Raw genomic sequence first — 23,234 nt, forward strand, 5'->3', positions numbered from 1 at the left:
TTCTTTGGAGAAATGTCTATTTAGGTATTCTGCCCATTTTATGGATTGGGTTGTTTCTTTTTTTTGATACTGAGCAGGATGAGCTGCTTGTAAAATTTGGAGATTAATCATTTGTCAGTTGCTTCATTAGCAAATAGTTTCTCCCATTCTGAGGGTTGTCTTTTCCTCTTGTTTATGGTTTCCTTTGCTGTGCAAAAGCTTTTAAGTTTCATTAGGTCCAATTTGTTTATTTCTGTTTTTATTTCCATTTCTCTAGGAGGTGGGTCAAAAAGGATCTTGAGTGATTTATGTCATACAGTGTTCTGCCTATGTTTTCCTCTAAGAGTTTGATAGTGTCTGGCCTTACATTTAGGTCTTTAATCCATTTTGAGTTTAGTTTATTTATTTTTAAAATTCTGATTTATATCATTCTGTTATTTATTAAACTGTTAATTGTTAGAGCAGTTCATACCCACTTGCAGTTTTTATAAAACAATATAATTTATTTTAATTTCTTTGCCCTCAGTCTGTTTACTTATCTTCTTTATATCTGTTCTCCTTCCTGCTGCAGAAATATTATAATATAATAATGAAAATATAATATAATATAGAAGAAAAGCATGACTAAACATGACCTTTTCATAAAACATTTTTTATTTGAAGGCAAAATTTTCTACAATAATTAATGTATGAATCTATAGATTTCTTTTCTCTTTTTTCTTCCTCTTCCCAACGCTCCAGATTCTTTCAGTAAACCACTTATTTAATATAAAACATTTTTTCATGTCTGCCCTGCTCAATGTGCTCAAAATAATGAATGATCAACAGTCTCTCTCACTGAAGTTACTGAGTTATGAGCAGGAAAAGCTATAGCCCTAAAATGAGAAAAGTTAAGTTAATTAAACAAGGGAGCCATCAGACTGAGGTGGCTTTAGTGCCTTAGCAGCCTACATAAGCAAACCAAAACCTCAGCCTGAAATGCGTCAAGGTTAAGAAATCAAAACCTAAGGATAACCAATCAGAAACAGCCACAGGCTTTTCCAAACACGGCAACGGCTTATACAGCTGATCTCATAATTTCCTCACTCCACTTCTGCTGCTTCTTTCCCAGACCCTATGGGTGGAGGGCTCCTAACCACTTCAGGTTTGGTGCTGCCCGAACGGAATCAATTTTTTGATCCTATAAATTCTTAAAATATGTAATATGTCTCAGTTCATCTTTTAACAGTAGCAAATAGAATATCCCTCCGTGAAGTTGTCAAGTTACTTCCTAATGTGACTAGTCAGCGCACACCACAATCATCTGCTCCTTGTCCTCCAATCTCATGGAAATAATTCTAAGTACACTGGCATGGACACACACATGCGCACCCAGACACACACACACACACACACACACACACACACACACACACACGCAGTATTACAGGTTTCATGCTGGACAAGGCCCATCCTAGATCTGAACAAGGACATGACCTTGTATTACACAGAAACATTCTTACAATTTGATGTTTGTCTGCAGTCATTTAAATGACACTCTGGGCTGCTAAAGATCAATGAGAAAACAGAATTCTGAAGAAAATTGTAAACAATGTTAACACACTATGAGGGAGTTAACATTTTACTAAATATCTGTAAATACTCTTTAAAAATGATTAGACCATTTCCCTGATATAGATGGGATCTGACCCTGTTCTGAAATAAAGTTTTTATGGAATTTAGATTTTTCAAGAATATGATTAAAAAATACCTGATCCAGATTCAATGTATTCTGGACGCACAAGTGTGATTCTGAAGGTTAATCTAGCAGCATGACAAATCTCGGAGGACGTGGGTCACCAGGGTGCTGTGGCGACTTTCCCCTACCTTCTGGCCCTGGTGAATGTGTTGGGTGGCCATGACATTATTCATCAGACCATAGGAGACCAGGGTATTGCACTGTCACCATCCATCACTCTAAACGCTTTTTCATTTTTTTCAAATAACTAAGTTTATTGTTCCTCAGTATCTCGCTACCACTACTAAATTTTGTCCATCCTCCAGCTTCCAATGTCACCCCTTGTTACTTTTATTCTTTTAAATGCGGTAGAGTGAGAAAAGAGAGGGACTGCTTGGATTCAAAATCGCAGCGGCATGCATTTACAAAGGCAGAAACGCTCAGCCCACAAAAGCATCTTAGATTCCGCACACACACAACGGCTCCGAGGATAAGTAGCTGCGGTAAGCAGAGATAAGACAGGCTCCCCAGAAAGCTGCTGAGGAGATCACAGCCATGATCCTGGTGGAGGGAACTGTCTTTATTACCATCACAGATGACCGTCCGGATTAGAAACCCTGCACGAGTCTGAACCTTCCAGGAGCGGCTCCTCTTGCTTGACCAGGGGGGTTGGCAATGTCCAGGCTAGGTGATGGCTTTACAGTGTGTGTTTTCTGAAGACCCTGAAAATGACTTTACCTTCTGACTACTCTGAAATCTGTTGGTCTAAACTCCAAGATTATTAGAGCTGAAAACATTTTCAAAGTTATGCAATGAAAGAAATCCCCCCACCAATAAACAGTTGTGTTATTTCTCACACTTTGCTGTTTGTTGTCGGGTTCCTTGAACAGTTGCTGTGTCTGCAGCTGTCTGTAATCCTGGGGGCACCTCTAGGGTCTCTCAGAACACTTCCTATATCAGACTTCTGCACTGTAATGAATTCTCTTTATCTTTCTTACTTATGTGGTTTTAAGTGGTTTAAATTAATTGATGCCTTCTTATCTAATGGGCTCACAGAGAGAGGTCCAGAGTGAATAACTCAAACAAATAGGATCAGAAACAGCATTGAGAACTTTAGATGAGACACCAGCCCTGGCCAACACCTAGGATGACACCTCGAGAACACCCTGCAGAGGGCCCAGAAGGCTGCGCTCCGATTCCTGACCCACAGACACTTGGGGACAATAAATACAAGTTATTGTAAGATGTTAAGCTTGTGCTAATTTAATACACAGCAATAGGTAACTAAAACAAAGTCCAAAAATAAAATTATAGACAAATTTTGCTGCCATGACAGCAGACAAAACTTTCTGTTAATAAGAGGGTTATATAAATTAATAAAGAAACTCAAATCAAAGATACACATACACTTACATTTCTTTGTCTTTGCATGCTGAATCCAATTTTTTCTAAAATCTAAACTAAAATGTATCCACTTTGGTACACCATCTTTCATATCTTGAAGAACTTATCAAATTGGAATCTGATGCACATTTTATAAATAAATAATATTTTAAAGTCAAAAGCATCAAGTTTTTCACCATTGAAAAAAAATAACATTTTCTTTTAATCACATAAATAATAGTCACAATACAGCTTTTGGTTCATCACTTCAATTCATGCAACAAACTTAACATTAAAAGCTATGCAATGAAACATCTTAAGGGCAAGAGTAAAAGTAGAACATAATGAGGTGATTCTCTAAAAATAGACTTTAATTAAATATATTGTCAAAATTTAAAACAACAAGTTGGTCACTGGTACCCTTTCTTTGCTGAGAGATTCTAACAAATTTTGGCTCATGGAGTGAAATATGTTTCCACCTCAACATAAACTATAGGTATGTCTTCTAACTCCTTGATGTACAGTGGATACTTGTAACCATTCGTAATTAGGGCAGTGGCTGGAAATGAAGTTTCTAGTGGTTTTTCTAAAGTAACATACTTTGTTATGCTTTATAATTCTCTTAAGCCATTTCTAGATTTAATTAAATGTAGAATGCATAAAATTTCATTTGAAAGCAAATCTTGTTCATTTGCAGGACTGGGGTCTGTTCACAATAATGTCATATAAGCTTTTCTTAGCCTTTCATTCGTGCCACCTTGTTCATCTTTAAATCATCAAATGAATATCAGGTGTAAAGCGATTAGTAGAGGGCCTCCATAAAAGATACTCATTAAATTGTAATAATTCATATATCTTGTTACCAAGGACAACACTAAACCCTTACCTTATGGATTCAACTCCTAGAGTATTGTGATGTACTTTATAAAGAGGATAACTACCCCTTCTGAAAACAGCACTGAAATCAGAACAGCTATTTTAAATAAACTATACAGATGTATGTTTCTACCAAGGAATTTGTATCTTTATATTAATATAGGAAGATAGAGTACTCAAAGGCTTTAACAAGGTACCTAAAATAATGTAAACATCCTGGTTGTATCTGAGAAGAAATTAAGCTTTCAAATGACAAAAGGTGAATCTAAGCCACAGGAAAGTCTTCTAAGTAGAATCACATTTTAGTATTTTTTTCAATGTTAAAAATGAAGCTTTGCTTTAAAATTAATGGACAAATACTCCAATCATTGCTTACTTGACCTGTTTATAGGTATTTGAAATATCGTACAGATTTAGCTCTTTTGTTAATATGATAAATAAAGCAAATGAGCACACTGTAAGAGAAAGGCATGATTAACTTTGTATTTTTCAAATTTATTTGTATTCTCAAAAATAATCCTATGCCTATGCCTGCAGGCTTGCCACCTTAATCCTTAGGAAAAGTGTGATCAGAATGTCACAGTGGACTGGAGCTAAGCTCCTTATTGTACAGATGTCATAACTGAGGCCCAAAGAACAGAAGTCCATTTCCCAATCAGAGAACAGGAGAGCTGAGCCAGAGGTCCCCACCTCCCAGGCCAGTAGAATCTGAGGACAACAAACTGCTTCTGGTTTTGTTCTTTAAAAAAAAAAAAAAAAAAAAAAAACTAATCAGACACAAAAACCTTTCCTGCTATTTTCTGCTCCGCTCAGAGTGAGTGCCAGGCAGCCCGGCACTTTGGCCAGGACATCCATGGCCGGCCTGGGCCACCCGCTCTCAGCAATCCGCGCTGGGAGGTGAGTGGGTGCAGCGGGATGTGGAGACCCCGCCCTTCCCTGTCCTGTCATCGTATACGAATTTATTGAGGACAAACATTGAACAGTAATTGGTGTCACTGGTCTCATCTCCAGAATGGGTTCCCCTCATAGTTCTGTGTTAAACGCGTGGGGTTTTCAAAACAATTTGCAGTTAATTAACCGAAGACAGCAAAGTAAGTGATTTGCCAAACTCTTTCAAATTGCACTCTGGGGAATGAACTGAATAATGGCCCATTCACCTGGCGCATGGGAACAACCAGGGCCAAGAACTCGATGTTTCAAAATTAATAAAAATTTGCAAAGCGTTGCTCTCCCTTGTCTTACAATGTTGATTCTGATGAAACAAAATGAAAATAAATACAATTTTTAGAGCAGAATTTTGGTCTTCTTACCATCACCAAACAGCTACATTTAATGCAGGCAGTTTGACACCTCTCTGAGCCTTTTGTTTCTTGGAAAATCACAGCCTAATATTAAAAAAAAACAGCCTAATGTTTTTGACAAAAAGTCCCATAAACCTGCCAGCTTTAAAAAAGAATGAGTATTTACGACATACGGCAAGACAGATGAAAACAGAAAAATTCTGAACTGGTAAAATCTGGAAAAAGAGCAGTAAAAGAAAAAAATAACAAACTGCTTATCTAGAAAGTACTCTAACCCAGCATGGCTTGTGGGCAATGAGAGGCCGTTTGTAGTGTAATTGCACTATTCTGCCTCAGCCCAATTCACTCTCATTATCTTGTCACTCCACTTTTCTCCTACAGACAGCTCCGGCCACCTTGCTTCCTCTACTGCAGAAGTGAACAGGTGGCAGCCCCTCACCTGGCCTGGAATGCTGACTTGCTAACAGATATCGCCCCAAAGGACCAGCCTGATGATCTGTGACATGGGCAGGCTCTGCCGTCCGTGTCGCTAGGATGTGTTAACATGCTTGCACGTCTGCAAGAGGGTGCAGAAGATTTCTTGAAAGAATACACCTTCAAAATAAAGACACGGGCAAATATTAGGGAAAAAATAAGAAGAGAACCTGCTGTGACCATACCTTTCTGAGGTTTTCAAACAGAGGAGAACATCCATTTGGATTATGACGTGTTACTTAGGTATAGCCAAGTCTTTATGTCTTTCCTCAAGAGAAACAGTTCAACTGGCGCTCGCTATGCATTTCCAACAGACTGGGAACAGGCACCCCCTGACTGACGCTACCAAAGTTGTCAACAGCGACTTAAATTAGTAAGTACTTAGTTTTCATTGCCCACAACAATTGTCCCTTAATTTAGTAGAGCAGGGTGGTTGCTTCAGCAGCCATCTGAGTTTGTGACACAGAAATATACCTTTTGGAGATAATCCAAAATATTCCTTTACTTTATTTTTTAATATGACACACTGAATAAAAATCAATCTGAATTGTAATCTGAAGAGCAGAAAACATGAAACATGAGTTTTACTAGTTTTGTTCTGACTGCCCTCCTCAGTCAAGGAAGGTGATGGCTATAAACACAGTTAACAGCTGAATTTTGCACCACACACATCATCTTAGGCGGTGAAATATAAAATCGTTCGGGGAAGAATCAGAAGCAGAGAGCGTGGCCTTCCCCTGTAAAGACCCAGTTACAAATCACTGGACTGCGGGCTCCACAGAGGCAGATTTATACCTTAACCATAACCATGGTATGTAGCGGGTACTCAATACACGCTTGTTGAATTGATGAACGAATGTACGAAAGCTGTCAAATAAGTGTTACGGATCATTTAATCTTAAAAATAGAAAATGCTCATAACGTAACCAAATGCTGCCCATTATTCACAAAATAATCTTCACTCAAATGTTCTCTAGAGGAGAATTAGCCTAGATTAGAACTTAACTCAGGGAAGAATTTAGAATTAAGATTCAAAGAACCTCAGTTCTTAGGTCTGCTACTGACATCAGTTTGAAATCTTTTCTCTTTTTATTTTTATGCTTTTTTGTAAAGATACTATATTTTGCGCGTAGCATATTCAATATTCATACTAAAACTGAATCTCTCCTGAAATGTACTGAGCGTTCGGTTCTGCTGTGTAAATGTCACACGCAGGAGTTCGGGCAGGGCCTTAGAGCACCTGGCAGCCTGCAGTGTGACGGCTGTCAGTTCCCCTTACCCACAGAACAAACTCAGGAAGAAGCAGACAGGTATCAGCTGACAAATCGCAGCACGGTCAACTTATACCTTGCTCTGCAACGTAAGTCACCCGTCTCAGTCTCTAGCGGTTCTCAGAGTGTGCTCCCTGCTTCAGCAGCACCCGGGAACTTTGAGAAATGCGAATTCTCAGGCTCCAGCTCGCACTTACTGAATCAGAAACTCTGGGCCGGGGGCCCAGAAACCTGAGTTGTGACCAGCCATCCGGGTGATTCTAGCGTGTGCTCTTATTTTGGGAAACACTGATTGATCTATGACATCTAAGGGTATTTTAGAAAACACAATAAAGCCATAGGCTAACAGTGAGCAAGTATGTCCATTCTATTAATTTCACCCGTAAATCCATCTTATCCGTGTTGGATTCAGTATGTTCCTCCCAAGTTTCTAGGGTCCAGGTGGGTGGAGACTGTCAACAGTCCCTTCCACAGTAAAGGACAGGTTGCTGCTTCCGGCCCCTCGTACTATTTCTGCTGGGCCGCCTTTGGGTTCTGGAATGAACGTGTACCTAACGCGGCTAGAAAGCTGCTAGTGTTGAGCTGGGCTCAGGAGCAGAGCAGGCTCAGCACTGGCCTCAGGCGGTCACGCTGGCTGCTCCGTCAGCGCCACGTGATGAGACAGATCAGCCAGCGCTTGGAGCCCCGGCACAGACAGGGACGCTGTGTGTAGCGCCGTTCTTACAGATGAAATTTCGCATCATTTCCTTACCTTTAACATTTTTATACACATATTAGCAACCACATTAAAAAATAAAGTGTAAGAAAGGAATAAGAAAGCTATTAACCATTGTCCATTGTACTAGCATTATTTTCTTCTTTAAATACTCAAGATGGTGACTTGTTGAAGCGGTGATGTTGTAAATACCAGTTCAGCTCAATTCAATTAAACACATAATGAGAATGTACACTGCGTAAATAGCGCCTTACGCACCTGCTGAGTGCTCTCTGCTGATCTGTGGAGGTGGAACAGGAAAATGCTAGCCAGGTGGTGGTTCTTGGAACTTTAGTGTGTGCAAAGGCGGATGATAGAATTATATTGAGAGAACTAAAAGGACCAGGGGTCACATTTATGTTAAAGTCCATTAGGAAAATCAAACCCAAGGATCAGGTTCAAAGAACCGGATGCAATATCTCAGGGGTGCAAGGTGCAAAGAAATGGGTGTGGAGACCGGAGAAGGTATAGGGATATAGGTCTGAGCCAGGTTAAGTTCACTGGACACCTGGTCCAGGGTGGTCACCGCCAGCAGCGTTAGCCTGGAGACCCAGGGCTCCGACATCAGATAACTAGGACTGAACAAGGACTATCAGAAATAAAGCAAATGGAAGCCTTTCTCTCTAAGATTTCACACTCTGGTAGGGAAAACAGACAAACATAATCTAAAATGTTATCATGTAAGTGTATAGAAAAATGTAATTAGGATTAGGACACCTGAAAACTTCGTGCAAGATGTGGGATTTGTGTTGGGGTCTTACGTGGTAAGAAGGCTTTTAACAGAGGGAAGAGGATTCCCTTGAATAATTAGTACCACACAGAGTTCACAGCATTGAGGAAAGATGAGATTTAAGGATGAAACAAAACTAGATCCAGATAGTAGCAATAAAAATAAACACCAGAAAATGGGTGAAATGAGAGAAAGAGTGGTGGTTACAGACTTTATGAACAACTGGAATTTCAAGAAGTAAGAACTGTCCAGTGGTATGGGTGCACTTTGCAGAGAAGTGGAGGACGATGTGGAATAAACACTGACAAAGTATATACTATGATTTGAAGAGGCTCCATACTGTATCTGTTCATTTGTGCATTCATTTGTCTTGTTTTAAACTGCATTTTCCAATTTATTAGCTCCAAAACTTACATGTTAGGCAACCACCTAAAATTTCCTTAAGGTTCTCAGCGTGTGTGTGTGTGTGTGTGTGTGTGTGTGTGTGTGTGTGTGTGTGTGTGTGTGTGTGGAAAGAGAGAGAGGAAGGAGGGGGCAGGTGGAAAAGGAGAAGAAACAAGAAATCTCACTCAGTTTCTCCCATGGCTTCTTAGACTTTCCCTCACAGAACTTGCATAAATTATAACTACTTAAATTTTCTGTTTTTAACTCTTTAATGTCAGTGTCCCCTACCAAGTATTGCTCATAATGTGTATTTGCCTGGGAGAGTGTTAATAAACTTTTATTTTGGAAGAAAACATCTCTACTTACTCCGAGAGTATATTTTAAAGTGTCTTGTAAATGTTTGGGTCCCTAATTTTACAAAGATACTATAAACGTTTAATATTAAAAATAAACATAAAATGTCACAGCTGACGCCACCAGTTGCTGGTGAGGATGCAGAACATCAGGCATTCCCCTCACTGTTGGCAGGAACTGGACGACAGTTTCACAGCTTCTTACAAAACTGTCTATATTCTTACCATGGATGCAGCTGTTGCACTAGCAGGTATTCAACCAAATGGTTCAAAAATGTATTAAACCTGCATCTGAATGTTTAAAATAGCTTTCTTCATAATTTCCTTCTTAGGTGAGTGAATAAACAAACAGAGAAGGAATACGTACATCTATAGAGTGGCATATGACTCAGCTTAAAAAAATCACCTATCAAGCCACAAAAAGACATGATGAATCTTAAATACATATTGTTCAGTGAAAGAAGCCAGGTGAAAAGGCTTAAACACTGGACACTTGGGAAAAGGTAAGACTGTAGAAATGATTAAAAATCAGTGGTTTCCAGAAGTTTAGAAGGAGGAGAGGCGAGCTGAGTAGGTGAAACACAGGGAATGTTTTCAGGTGGTGAAAGTCCTCTCTCTGATACGATAGTGGTGACTTCCTGACGGGGTGCATCTGTCAAATCCTGGGGAACTTTGCAGCACAGAGGGAACTGTAATGCGGATTAAACAGGCGGCGGCTGCGCTGCTGGTGCCCGTGAGTGCACGGTGGTTCCCCCTCCCGTGAAGCCAGCCCTGCCCCCGTTTCAAGGTCAGTGTTTGCCCAGTGAGCTTGGACCCCTGCACTTCGGCTTGGTACCAGCATCTCTGAGTCTGCTCAGGAAACCAACGAGGCTGGACCAGCCGACTTTGACGACTCCTGCTCTGTGGGAACGGCAGAGGCCGTGCTACTGATGGGCCCTCGTACACAGCGGAGAGGAGCCCTCAGGGACGTTAGGAGACAAGGCACCGACTGCAGCAGAGGCGTTGTCACCTGGGCACAGGGTGGCCATCCCCAGGACTACTCCAGCCTGCAAGCAAGGAAGGCAGCTGCAGTGCAGAAAGTAGGAGGGCCAAGTGGAGCTGGAAGTAGGAGAACTCGGTCCACACTCACAGGAGAGCATCACAGCCTCATCGGTTTAGCTGCCACTTTCCAGGGCTCCTCCAGTTCTGTCCTGCAGCTACGATACCACTCTCAGCATTTAAAGCGATAACACGTATGAGACTTTAGTTTAGAACTCTTTGTTGTTTCCTTTATCACCAAGGGTATCTCACGGTGACCTTAAGACTTTGCTGTGAATCTTTTTCGCAGCCAGACACAGATGCATAAACATACTGTGTTTTAAGCCCTGAGAGGCTGCCAATAGGTCTTCAGCGGCCAGAATTATCCAGCTTTCTCTTGACTGAATTTTCCAGATAAGGGAGAGATGGGATTCTCAAGACTAAAGCAGCCTAGATTAAAATCTGTCCATGAAGGAAAGCAATGCCACGAGATTCCAGAAATCCACCCATACTGACTGGGAGCTGGAAAGGAGAGTAATCAGAGGAATTTACCCTCATGTAGCAGACTTTTATCTATGGGAGGATGTCTTTGAAATACACAGAATGCAACTCCAGAAACGCTGTCATCAACCTATTAATTTTTCTGAAATATTTACTGGGACCCTGTACACGTTGGCATGATAGTAGATCCTGGAGTCACAAGGAGAAACTAGAGCTTTTTCCTTCAAACTCTCACGGAAATAAAAATAAGCAAAAACCGTAATGGAAGTCAGCATGCTGGTTTCCACACCAGAGATCAGGGTCCCCAGACACCAGGGCTGGAGCCACACCCCCCACCGGCTGCAGGGTCATCAGATGCCCTTGTAAGCAAGGCTGGTGGAGTGCAGATCAGAGATAGAAAGCATGAAGAAAGCTGCTTGAATATGAAGTCAGTCTTGGACTCAAGACTAAGCATCTTTGCATTCGACAATTGTGTCATTTTTTTCCATGAAAGACAATACAGTCAGCACAACTAGAAGTAGAGATGTTTTACTAGTGAAGCCAGTGGTTCTAACATCACAAATATGCCTGAAAGGACTGGGAATTTGAATAACAAGTCTGGAGGCAAATGGGCCAACGGAAGTTACTTCCTGTGAGCAGATGTGACATTTAACACAAAGAGGGGGCACAGCAGGGAGAGAAGAATCAAAGGACAAGGTCAAAGGTCTCAAACACCTTCACAGCACAGAAACGCAGCAATAGCTTCAAACTTACCAGTTCAGATATTACGTGTTTGTATTATGATAACCTTGTTTTGGCAATTAGAAGGAAAATGCCCAGGAAGGCTGAGACCTCCTTAGCCTGGTGGGCAGGGCAGCAAGCGCCATTCGGGGCCAGGGGACCCGGCTGGAAGGGCAGCTCACACCATGGCTGTCCAGTGCACTCCTGCTCATGGGGCCACTTTCCATTCAAACGGGAAGCCAGTCTGGCTTTAAATGTGGACAAACAAGTGGGAGGCACAGTGCCAAGTCTACAGGTCAGGGCAGAGACTATAAGAAACCCATCAACAGTGCATGCTGAGACATGTGGTTTGTGAGCAGGCGATGCGTGTAGAGTGTGTGTTGTAGACCAAGTGTAGCATTTGTCCTCCTCATTTATCCTCTCCTGTGATTGCAGAAGGAGGCTGTGTGGAGGCTAGGAATAGCCACCCTAAATGAAGTTCCATCACCCCCTTTACAACTGCCTTTGTCCCTCTCGTCATTTATAACATCTGACCTGTCCGGGGCTGCAGTCGGGGTTTGCAGGGTGCGATACTTTGAAATCCTGTAGAATGGGCTTTGCATAATGTGAAGTGAACACATACAATACCTGATGTTGGGAAACTCTAAGTAGGTAATAAATAACATTCTCTGGCAGAGCAATAACTTTACTCACAATGACTTATTGAAAAGTAACGGTCTTACTTGAATTTCAGTAGAGTTAATATTTTCCTTTTGCAGAGGTCACTTCTCTGGCAATCTCAACATTCTGGAGGGTAGTCTAGATGCAGAAAGCAAAAATAAAGGCCTGTGAGCATTCAAAAGAGAAAGAGTGAAATCTATACACTGAAATTTACTCACTTTATCCATAAGGAACACGTGCATCCCATTCACACTTATATCACATATAATTGTACGATATTTTCTTGTCAGTTTCTCTCAAAGCCTTGTGAATCATCAAGAGGAGAAACAAGAATACAACAAAGGAGGCAAAAACATGCAATGGGGAAAGACAGCCTCTTCAATAAATGGTATAGGGAAAACCAGACAGCTGCATGCGAAAGCATCGAACTGGACTACTTTCCCACTCCATATACACAAGTAAACTCAAAATCGATTAAAGACTTAAATGTGAGACCTGAAACCACAATATTTCTAGAAGAAAACATAAGCATTATGTTCATAACATTAGTTATAAACATCAGTCTTGACATTAGTCAAACATTACTCTGACATTAGTCTTGGTAATATTTTTTGGATGTGTGTCCTCTGGCAATGCGAACAAAAGCAAAAATAAACAAAACAGACCATATCAGACTAAAAAGCTTTCGCACAATGAAAGAAACTAACAACAAAAGAAAAAGGATGCCTACTGAATTGGAGAAGATATTTGCAAATGATATATTCAATAATGGGTTTATATCCAAAATATACAAAGAACTCATATAACTTAATATGGGAAAGAAAGCAACCAGTGCAAAAAATGGGCAAAGAATCTGAATAGACATTTTTCCAAAGACATACAGATGGTCAACAGGCACATGAAAAGAGGCTCCGCGACACCGATCACCCTGGAATGCAAGTCAAAACCTCAATGGGATATCACCTCTCACCTGTCAGAATGACTAACAAATAGATAACAAAAATCAAAGAAACAAGAAATAACAAATCAAAAAGACAACAAATAACAAGTGTTGGTGAGGATGTGGGGAAAGAGGAACCCTAGTATCCTACCGGTTGGAAAGTAAATTGTTGCAGCCTCTATAGAAAACAGTATGGAGGGTCCTCAAAAAATTAAAAATATTCAATCTAGGTATCAAAAGAGCCAGCAAATTGACTTCTGGGTATTTTTCCAAAGAAAACAAAAACACTAATTAGAAAAGATATATTCACTCCTAGGTTCATTGAAGCATTATTAATAATGGCCAATATATGAAAGCAACGTAAGCGCCCATCAATGGAGGAAGGGATACAGAAGCTGTGGTAGAGATATACAATGGAATACTACTCAGCCACAGAAAAGCCTGGAATCTCACCATTTGCAGTTAGAACATGGATGCACCTAGACAGTATTATGCTGATTGAAATTAGTCAGACAGAGAAAGACAAATGATGTATATCATTTATATGTGGAATCTTAAAAAAAAACAAAAACAAAACAAGTGAACAAACACAACAAAACAGAAACAGAGTTACGGATACAAAGAACAAAGAGGTGATTGCCAGAAGAGAGAGGCTAGGGGATGAGTGAAATAGGTGAGGGAGATTAAGAGGTACAAACTTCCAGTTACAAACCAAACGAGTCACAGGGATGAATGTACCGTGTGGGGAATAGAGTCAGTGATACTGTAATGGCTTTGTATGGTGACAGATGGCAACTAGACTTACGGTGGCGGCCAATTTGTAATGTATAAAAATACTGAATCACTATGTTGTACACCTGAAACTAATATTGTAAGTCAATTATATGTCAGTGAAAATAATCCAAAAACCAAAAAAGAAGCAATAAGGTAGTAACTATATCCCAAATAGCTAATGTCATAAGATTAATTTCTGTAGAACAGATTTTAGGGAAACTGGCTTTAAAAGAAGTACAAAAGTATATTTGGTAATCTGCCCAAAATCGTGTCTGCCAGTAGCTGGCACTTAGATCTAAACTGCCAATGTTGCAGCCTTTAGAATTAGATTCCAAGTTTAAATCATTGATAATATTTAAGAGCATTCCTTGTGAGGAAAAGCCTATTGATTTGATGCCAAGAGGTGATTACGATTTTTAATGAGACACCGCTGTGAACTCAGTTTTATAATATGCGGGAGAGGGGCTGGCCTCTGTAAATCAAGGCCTCAGCAACAGATTGCTAATTCTCAAGGCTAGAATGATGTTGCTGCCTCGGCCTCTTAATTTTCAATGATCCTATTTATGTTATCTGTCTTCTCATGAACCCAACTGTAGTTGGGAAAATAATACTTTGGTAAAGTGATAGCCAGGTGAGATGTCATACTTAACAGAGCAGTGATTCTCAGGGGAAGATCCAGGGAGGGACATGCAGCTGGCTGCACAGGAGTTGCTGGTATAGTTCAGCAAAGACACATCTGATTCACTAGATACATTCAGATTCTGAATCTGATTCAGATTTAAACAGAAACCTATAAATATGGCTATCCAGTAAACTTCCCGGAGAAAGCCGAGCCTTGGCCAAGCCGGAAACCCTGAACTAGAGCATAAGCTCACGGGCTGCGGAGGGAGTGACTCTGGAATAGCTCCTAGCTCCTGCCCTGGTGCGCGCTCTGGATGACGCCCTCCCTGTGACTGTGGGCTGAGCTCGTGGCCTTGATGTATTGAAATTTTACTCATGCGATGAGGTTCCATTAGATGACAGAGGTGAAGGGATTTTGCAGCTGTAATATCCCAAGTCAGTTAATTTTGAGTTAAGCAATTTGAGAAGGATTATCCTAGGCGGCCAGTCTTGGTCAGGTAGGAACTCTAACAAAGGGTCAGAGATTCACACTCTTCTTCCGGCTTTGCAGAAGGGAGCTGTCTGGCTGGGAGATGCCCACGCCCCCTATAAGCTCAGAGCAACCAGTGGCTGACACACACACACAGGGAATGGGGAAACTGGTCCTACACACAGGGAAATGGATTCTGCCAATGACTCAAATGCACTTGGAGAAAGACCCCAAACTCAGGAGGATAACACAGCCTGGCTGACACTGTGACTGTAGTTCTTTTTTAACCTCTGAGTGTGTGGAAGTGAAAAATATTGTGACTACTCTATGGTTTGGTGCCACTGCCTTGGTTCATGCTAAGGCACTAGTTTTACTCACCATTGCTTTTGCACCTGGTACAAATGTAAACACAGTCCAACAGGGATATAAAAACTTAGTGTTATCATGAATACAGTTTTGACCTCTCAGACTTGCTAAGAGGGTCTCACTCCCCCTGACCCCAACACACACACAACATCCTGTGGACACCACTTGGACAAATATCGCTAAAGTGAATTCAGACAGAAATGAGCTTATATTAAGTAGAAGAGAAGAATCTTATACATGCTGCACATCAGAAAGTAATAAATGACATGGAAGTCCAAAGTGCTCTGGGTATCCAGGGGCAGGTGAAAGTATTTTCCTTTTAGTAGGATCCCAAGAAAACATTCTTAGAGGAGCTAATGTTTTACAAATTTGGAGAAGCATAAGACCTAAAATGGTAAAACTCCTACAAGAAAATACAGGAAAAAAAGCCCCTTGAACTTGGTCATGGCAATGATTTTTGGATTTTTTGACACCAATAGCACAGGTAACAAAAGCAAAAATAAACAAGTGAACAAGGAGGGCTACATCAAACTAAAAAGCTTATGCACAGCGAAAGAAATAATTTAAAAAATGAAATGGCAACCTATAGAATGAAAGAAAATATTTGCAAACCTTCTATCTGATAATGGGTTAACATCCAAAATATATAAGGAACTCATACCACTCAATAGAAAAAAAATCTATGATCTGATTTTAAAATAGCCAAAGGCCCTGTCTAGATATATTTCTAAAGAGGACATACAAATGGCCAACCGTCACATAAATATGTGCTCACCCTTGCACACTGTTGAATGTAAATTGGTACAGTAAGTATGGAAAACAGTATGAAATTTCATCCAAAAATTAAAAATAGAACTACCATTTGATCCAGCAATCTCACTTCTGAATGTATATCTAAAGGAAATAAAATCATTATCTCAAAGAGGTACCTGCACTGCCATGTTCACTGCAGCATTATTTACAACAGCTAAGCCAGGGAAAAAACCTAAGTCTGTTGACAGATAAATGGATGAAGAAAACGTTGTATATACATATAATGAAATAATATTCAACCATAAAAAATAAGGAAATTCTGCCATTAGTGACAATATGGATGAACCCTGTGGACATTATGCTAAGTGAGAGACACAGAATATTAGTAAACAGCTCTAATTATGACCAAACCGGACACCAAGAATTCCAGAGACAAAGATAAATGGAAAATGAGAACACAGTCAAAAGCATAAACAAATGGTAAAGGACATCATTTGTGAAGAAGCATTAGCATAAACAAAGCAAACTTCAGATACTAATAACATTGGAACACGTACAGAATCAGAACTGTAAACCACTGAAATTATCATTGGCAACTATGAAACACAAAATGACTAGGTAGAATATGTTTAAAAAATTGAAAGGTGAATTAGAAAAAGAAGCTGTAAGAATGGACTCTATCAAAATTTATCAGCTGGGTTTGAAAAAGAATAAGACGATCTTATAAAAATGGCATACATAATTATCAAGGATTAATGAAGAGTTAAACAGTAAAACCAGTGAAATCAGTGAATTAGGCAGATCGCAAGCAAATACTCTGCAAGTGGAATAAAAACAACCCAGATGTGGAAGTTATGAGAGGTTAGACACTAACATGCATCTTCTCTGAGTTCTGAAAGGTGAGAATCGACAGTCTGGCCAGAAGCCATCTCTGAACGGATAATAACAAAATTTTCTAGAACAATGAGGAAGATTAAATCAGTTTCAAGGTCATCATATCTCAAAAATGTAACAGTGGAGAGACACTATTTAAAGACATAATGGTTAATACTTTTCCAAAATTGTTGAAATAACTAACCCTTCGGATTCAGGAAAATTAAAATAATAGAGATAATTAAGAAGACAACCACACCTAAAATATCACATTGAAACTTTATAATAGTATAAACAAAAAGAAATATTAAATTAGCCACAGGGAAGAACCAGATTACCAACATCACAGCTTTATTCCCAATGGAAAGTATGGAAGGCATAAAAAGGGAATTAAACCATCAGAGCACTGAAAGAAAATAGCTTTTAACAAGGACAAAAACAAGCAAGATTTTTTTTATACCAGCAAAATTTTTAAAAATGTGTTGGCAAGTGACCCTTATTAAAAGATGTCGTAAGTGGTCTTGTGGAATTTTAATACAAATAAAATAAAACTCTATTCTGCTTTGGCTTAGGAGGTAGAAATCTACACACACGCACGCGCACGCACGCACACGCACGCACACGCACGCACATACATGCTCAAGATGAACAATCACAGGGGCCTGGCTGACGGAGGCTGCGTCACCGAGAGCATTTCTTTACGCTCAGAAGAAACCGTGACCACGGCACACGCGGGACAAGCAATCGCCAACGCGAGCACCCTGCCGCCCTCCGAACGCCCTTCTTCTTCACCACCACCACAACTGCTGAGTGAGTTAGCTGATGCCTCTTTCAGGGCTGGGCTTCTCACACTTCCTGATTTCTAGCATCGCACAGAACAAAGATTTGCCGCATAGATGCTTATTGATTGACTGATGATCCCAATCGTTCTCAACGGGGACCTTTTGGAACAATGTACTATCTTAATGCCATAACAAATTGTGACATTTTACTCTGGCGCCGAAAATGATAGCTTTCATTACAATATACAACAAAGCCACAAGGTGTTCTGTTACACGTGAAAATCTTCAGACATCATTAACTGAATTTGGAAATATGGATCCAACTGAATGAAATCACTGAGCTATTTGAGTTTACTCATCACTAAGAATCACTGTGAATCTTCCTGCAAACTGTCTCATCTCCTTTAAACTCCAGGGACTCACTCTTGGCCCTAGTGCTGTGCAATCTTGGCAGGTATCTGGGGGATGTGCACAGTGGGGGCACATGAAAGATAATGAGCCGTTTCTTCGCATAGTGCCACTGAAGTACATTCATCCCTCAGTCCTATAAACGGAGAGGGCTCTTGCTTTTCTCCCTTGCTGAACTCTCCAAGAGCAGACCGTATCAGGACACATCTTACGAACCTGCTCTTGTTTTTTAGGTTTTCACTAATGGACTCTCAAGAAAATTGTTTGGAGTAATTGTAGCATATCTTTGGGAATTTTAACTGAGTCAAATGTTGGCAGATATGACACAGGCATTGTTTTTCAGCTCAATAACATTTCATATATTGCAGCCCTTCTGGGAGGGCCATTCAGCAGTATGTATTGAAGCCTAAATCATTTACATCCTTTTGACTAAGTAGGGCTTAAGGAAGTAAGTCATATCAATAGATATCCATGCATAGGAATGTGTACAACAATGTTATATTAAAAACAAAAACAGATTACATGTCCAAATACGAATCATTGGTTAAAAAAATGTGTTACGTACATTCAGATAATATTTTGTTGCCATTTAAAACTCTTTAAAAGCTTTTTGATGACAGAATTTCCCCATGCTGTATATCTGCCATGGACTGAATCGTGTCCTCCCAAAGTCCACGCGTGGAATATCCCACCCCAAGGTGACCGTATTGGAGACAAGCTGTGCCCGGATCCCTGACCACCGGACAGTGGGAGTGGCAGGTGCACTTCGCCTCGAGCCTGTGACCCCAGACGGGACTGCAGTAGAAACTAAGACGACGCTGACCCTCTCCTCTCTCTCTGCGCTCACCGCTTCCCCTGCCTTTCAGATCGCTCCCTGCTCTCGTCTCTTTCCTCACCAGTGATACTTTTTGGTTCTTCTCTTGGTTCCAACTGATTTCTCCTGCAACCCATACATTTTGGAAGGCACGGAGCCTCAGGCTTCAGAGCACTTTTCTCCATACGGTCTCTTCCAAGGGGATGCTGTCCAGCCTCAGAGTGTCAAATGCCATCCCGGTGTCAATGATGCCCCAGAGCAGGACGTAGAGCCCTGCCGGGCCTCTCCTGGGACCTCTTCGCACAGCCCCTCGTGGTTTGCTCCCTGCCACTTCCTCCAGGCCCCTGCAGCTGCGGCATCCCACCAAGTGCTTCCCCCCGCAAGGTGAGCCGGCACCGACCGCTCCACCCTTCACCCTGCTGTCTTCATTCTCAATTCTGCTAACTGCAATCTAGTGCACTATTTATTTACACGTTTGCTTACTAGTGACTGTCTTCTCCACGAGAAGATAAACCCCTCCTACAGTCTTTGTTTTGTTTACTGCCACGTTTCCACACCTACACTAGCGCATGGAACATAGAAACCACAACTCCAACATCCACTGAATGAATGAGGAGAATCCACTGTAGGCAGGGGTGGGGGGGGGGCAGCGGTTGTGATGCTGAGACATCAGTGCTGTGAGGCGGGGGGCGCAGATCTTGTCATTTACACTAGGATGGAGGTGACCGGGCAGAGTAAAAACAGTGTCTTAGCCCGCGCTCCCCTAGTCTCTTATACTGACACGGCAGCCCTCAAATTCATCTCCCCACCTTCAGCCCCACCGTAACCCCCTCCTCCTCCGCGCTGCCTGGGAGGACTTTAAACCCAGGACACTCAGACTGTATAGGAGGCTCCTCCGTGCTGACTACTGTGCTGAAGTCATTCCGAAGCAGTTATTTTTTTCCCCAAATGTGTTGCATTTGAGGTTGCTCTTCACAAATCCCTTTCCAAAGCCCTAAATGCTCTGTGCCCTCTTCTTCTTGGTGAAAACCTACTCTCATTCAATAGACGGTTCAAATGTGTCGGTTCTAAGGATGCTCCTGGCCTCTTCCTCATTTAGGTGCGCTGGCCACCACTTCCTCTGTGCTCCCAAAGCCAAACCCTGCACGCACTTCTTTTGGTCACCGTGGGTCTACTGGTTTATTGGTCTGTTTATCATAATCGATTTGAGTGCAGGCATAAATCCCATTCATCTCTGAGCCTCTCTCAGCCCAGACCTAAAATAATATTCAACTAATAGCAAACCAGTGCTCCAGTAAGCAAATGGAAATGTGGAAGTGGAGTGTAATGAGGAAGAAGAGAATGAAAATTCGAGAGGAGGGAGGGAGATGAGTGGAAATTGTGTGACGTTTATGAAGCAGTCCTCCCAGAATATGTAGGTTACAAAGGAGGTTAAAATAACCCAAGTTCTGAGCTCGGAAGAGCAGGTAAAGGAGGAGTTGTCAAGTAGTGATGAACAAACAAACGAAAAAAAACCTTAGGAAAGATTGACCAAAGTGGTGGAATCTATCTTTCAAGATTTCATTTTTTATCAAATGATTTAAAGAGAAAAACTATTCCTATAATTGAAACATCTGGAAATTAGTTACTGCTTTTCACAATTAACGATGATTAGTGATTTTGAGATAGCTCTAATTTTAATAGAATATAAAGGATCTCTTTTCCCAGTATTCCATATTTTGTTTAATATATGTTCTTTTGTCTAGACAGGAACACTATAAAGAAAACCAAAGAAAATTCTGAAAGACTATGTGAAGTATAACTAATGAGAAAACATCATAAATGCATGAACAGACCCATGAAAAACAATAAATAGTTCTTTCTTCCCATTTATCTTTTTACTATCTGCTTCATATAATGGCAGCCATGAACAAACTTCTCTATTGGTAAACACACAAACAGAACCAATATATCAATTCAAATCATGACAAATGCCTACAAAAATGAAAATAAAAATCAAGGAAGACTAGAGTTCTTCAGTTGTATTCATTTATGTGATATTTAAATTTTTGATTTATCTATTTATTACCATATGATAGAATGTTATTTAAGAACTACCAGGGTTTTAATATAAAATAGAATTCAGTTATTAATGCACATAGGATAAAATAAAACCAGACTTCTTTCAGAAAGCTTTGAGGACAGAGTCTCGGTAAGGGGAGTGAATAACCGTGAATAAGACTGCCACTTGAGACCGTTTCTTGTTGACTGGGGTTGCGCTTTGCAGGAGATTAGCTTTTCCCATCCCTCAGCGGAGCAAGCCTGAGAGTCAGAGAAAAGTTCATTTCCAGGCCGGCTCCCGGGTTGACACAGCTGGACCCGAGGAGGTCTTTCTCACTGAGATCACAGGAAATGACCAATTCGAGATCAGATCTATGCCATGGCTTCTGTTTCTTGGATCTTTTTTCATTGCAAAGAACATGAAAGAGGCTTGAAATTACTCTGACAACCACTGAGAGAATATCATCAAAGCTGGACCTTTTTTTATAGTGATTTTGGATAATTCTAGTCTCCTGTCCAAAGCGAGTCCCGCCATCTATGCTCTGAATCTCAGCTCTCTCAAAAACCGTACCCCATAAGTTAGTCGTGGATTCCCTCGCTTTGTTATCTTTCATGTAACCTTTCCACAGTGTTTTCTCCTTAAGTACACCTACCTCGGTGTACTGTATCTCAATTTTTAAAGTTAAAAAAAGAATGCACTCCACCCACTCAGGCCCCCTGGCTATCATTCCATCTCTCCTTCCCACCACAGCAAGACTACGTGAAACTGTTCTCTACCCTCACTGATTGCACTTCCCCCGAACTCCAGTGAAACCCCTTGCCCACAGGTCACGAAGAGCCTCTTCACCAGACCCGGGGGCACGTGCGTGTCCTCCTCTTGCCTAACCTCTCTGTTCACGCCATGACCCACACGTCCCTGGTCTACACTGCCACCCCATCTTACATGCCAAGCCCCACTGGAAAGCTCCTCTTCCTGTGTGTCTTTTCCATGTTGCTCGTGACTTCCAGAGCTCTGTTCTTCCTCTTCTCTTTCTAGCTCTGCATATCTGACTAACCTGGGTGACGTAATCAGTTCCACCGGTTCAACTATAACCTGTGTCATAATGACTGCCATGAAGACATCACACATTCTCATCAATTCAAGGATCTCATCTTCTCAGAAAGATGTCCTGATATTTATCCACTACCATCAGCACAGGTTGCGTTTCACACATTTTATGCCATTGACTGAGCCTCGGTTGATAAAACATCTGTTTGCTTTATATTGGCCTAAGTAACTCCTACTCAACAATGTAGACTATTTAAGCCCCACCTCCTCACGGACAGTCTTCCCAAGCACCCCAGATTGGAACGGCGGTCCCTTTTCTTTGCTCTCATAACATCCTCTGTTTATTATATTGATGATTCTTTTCAGAGGTTGAATTGTGTCCTCCAACTAAATATGTTCGAGTCCTAACAATAGTGCCTCAGACTGTGACTGTATTTGGAAACGGGGTCATTGCAGATGTCATTAGTTAAGATAAAGTCATACTGGAGTAGAGACAGCCCTTAATCCAACATGACTGGGATCTTTGTTAAGAAAGAAGAGAAGAGATTCACAGGAAGAAGGCCATGTGACAAGGAAGGCAGAAACCAGAGGGGTGCAGCTTTCAGCTAAGCAGTGCCAAGCATCCACAGCCACCAGCAGAAGCTGGGAAGGGGCAAGGGTGGATTCTAACACCCAGAGTCTCAGAGGCAGCTGGGCCCTCTTGAAATCTTGATCTTGGACTTCTAGCCTCTAAAACTTTGAGAGAATAAATTTCTGTTGTTCTAAGCTACTCAATTTGTGATACTTTGCAGTTGGAACCCCAGGAAATACAGCTGTTGGTACTAGAAAGCGTGGTGCTGCTTTAACAAATACCTAAAAATGTAGAAATGGTTTTGGAACTGGGTAATGGGTAGAGGCTGGGAGACTTTTGCTTAAGAGAAAAAGCCTGAATAGTTTCGAAGAGCTGTTGTTAGAAATATGGGCATTCAAGGTGCTTCTGCTGAGACTTTAGAAGGAAATGATGACTGTGTTACTGGAGCGTTGAGGTAAGGCAGTCCTGGTTGTCAAGAGTCAGGGGACGTGGCTGAATCCTACTCTGGAGTGGGGGTAGAAGCGATGAACTTGGACGTTCCACTGAGGTCTCTAAGCAAAGCATGGAAGGTGCATACTGTTTTCTCCTAGGTATCTGCAGTAAACGGTGAGAGAAAAGAGATAAATTGAGGGGGTAATTGTTAATAAAAAGGAGC

Source organism: Physeter macrocephalus, chromosome 15 (genome assembly GCF_002837175.3).
Source record: "Physeter macrocephalus isolate SW-GA chromosome 15, ASM283717v5, whole genome shotgun sequence".
NCBI lineage: Eukaryota > Metazoa > Chordata > Mammalia > Artiodactyla > Physeteridae > Physeter > Physeter macrocephalus.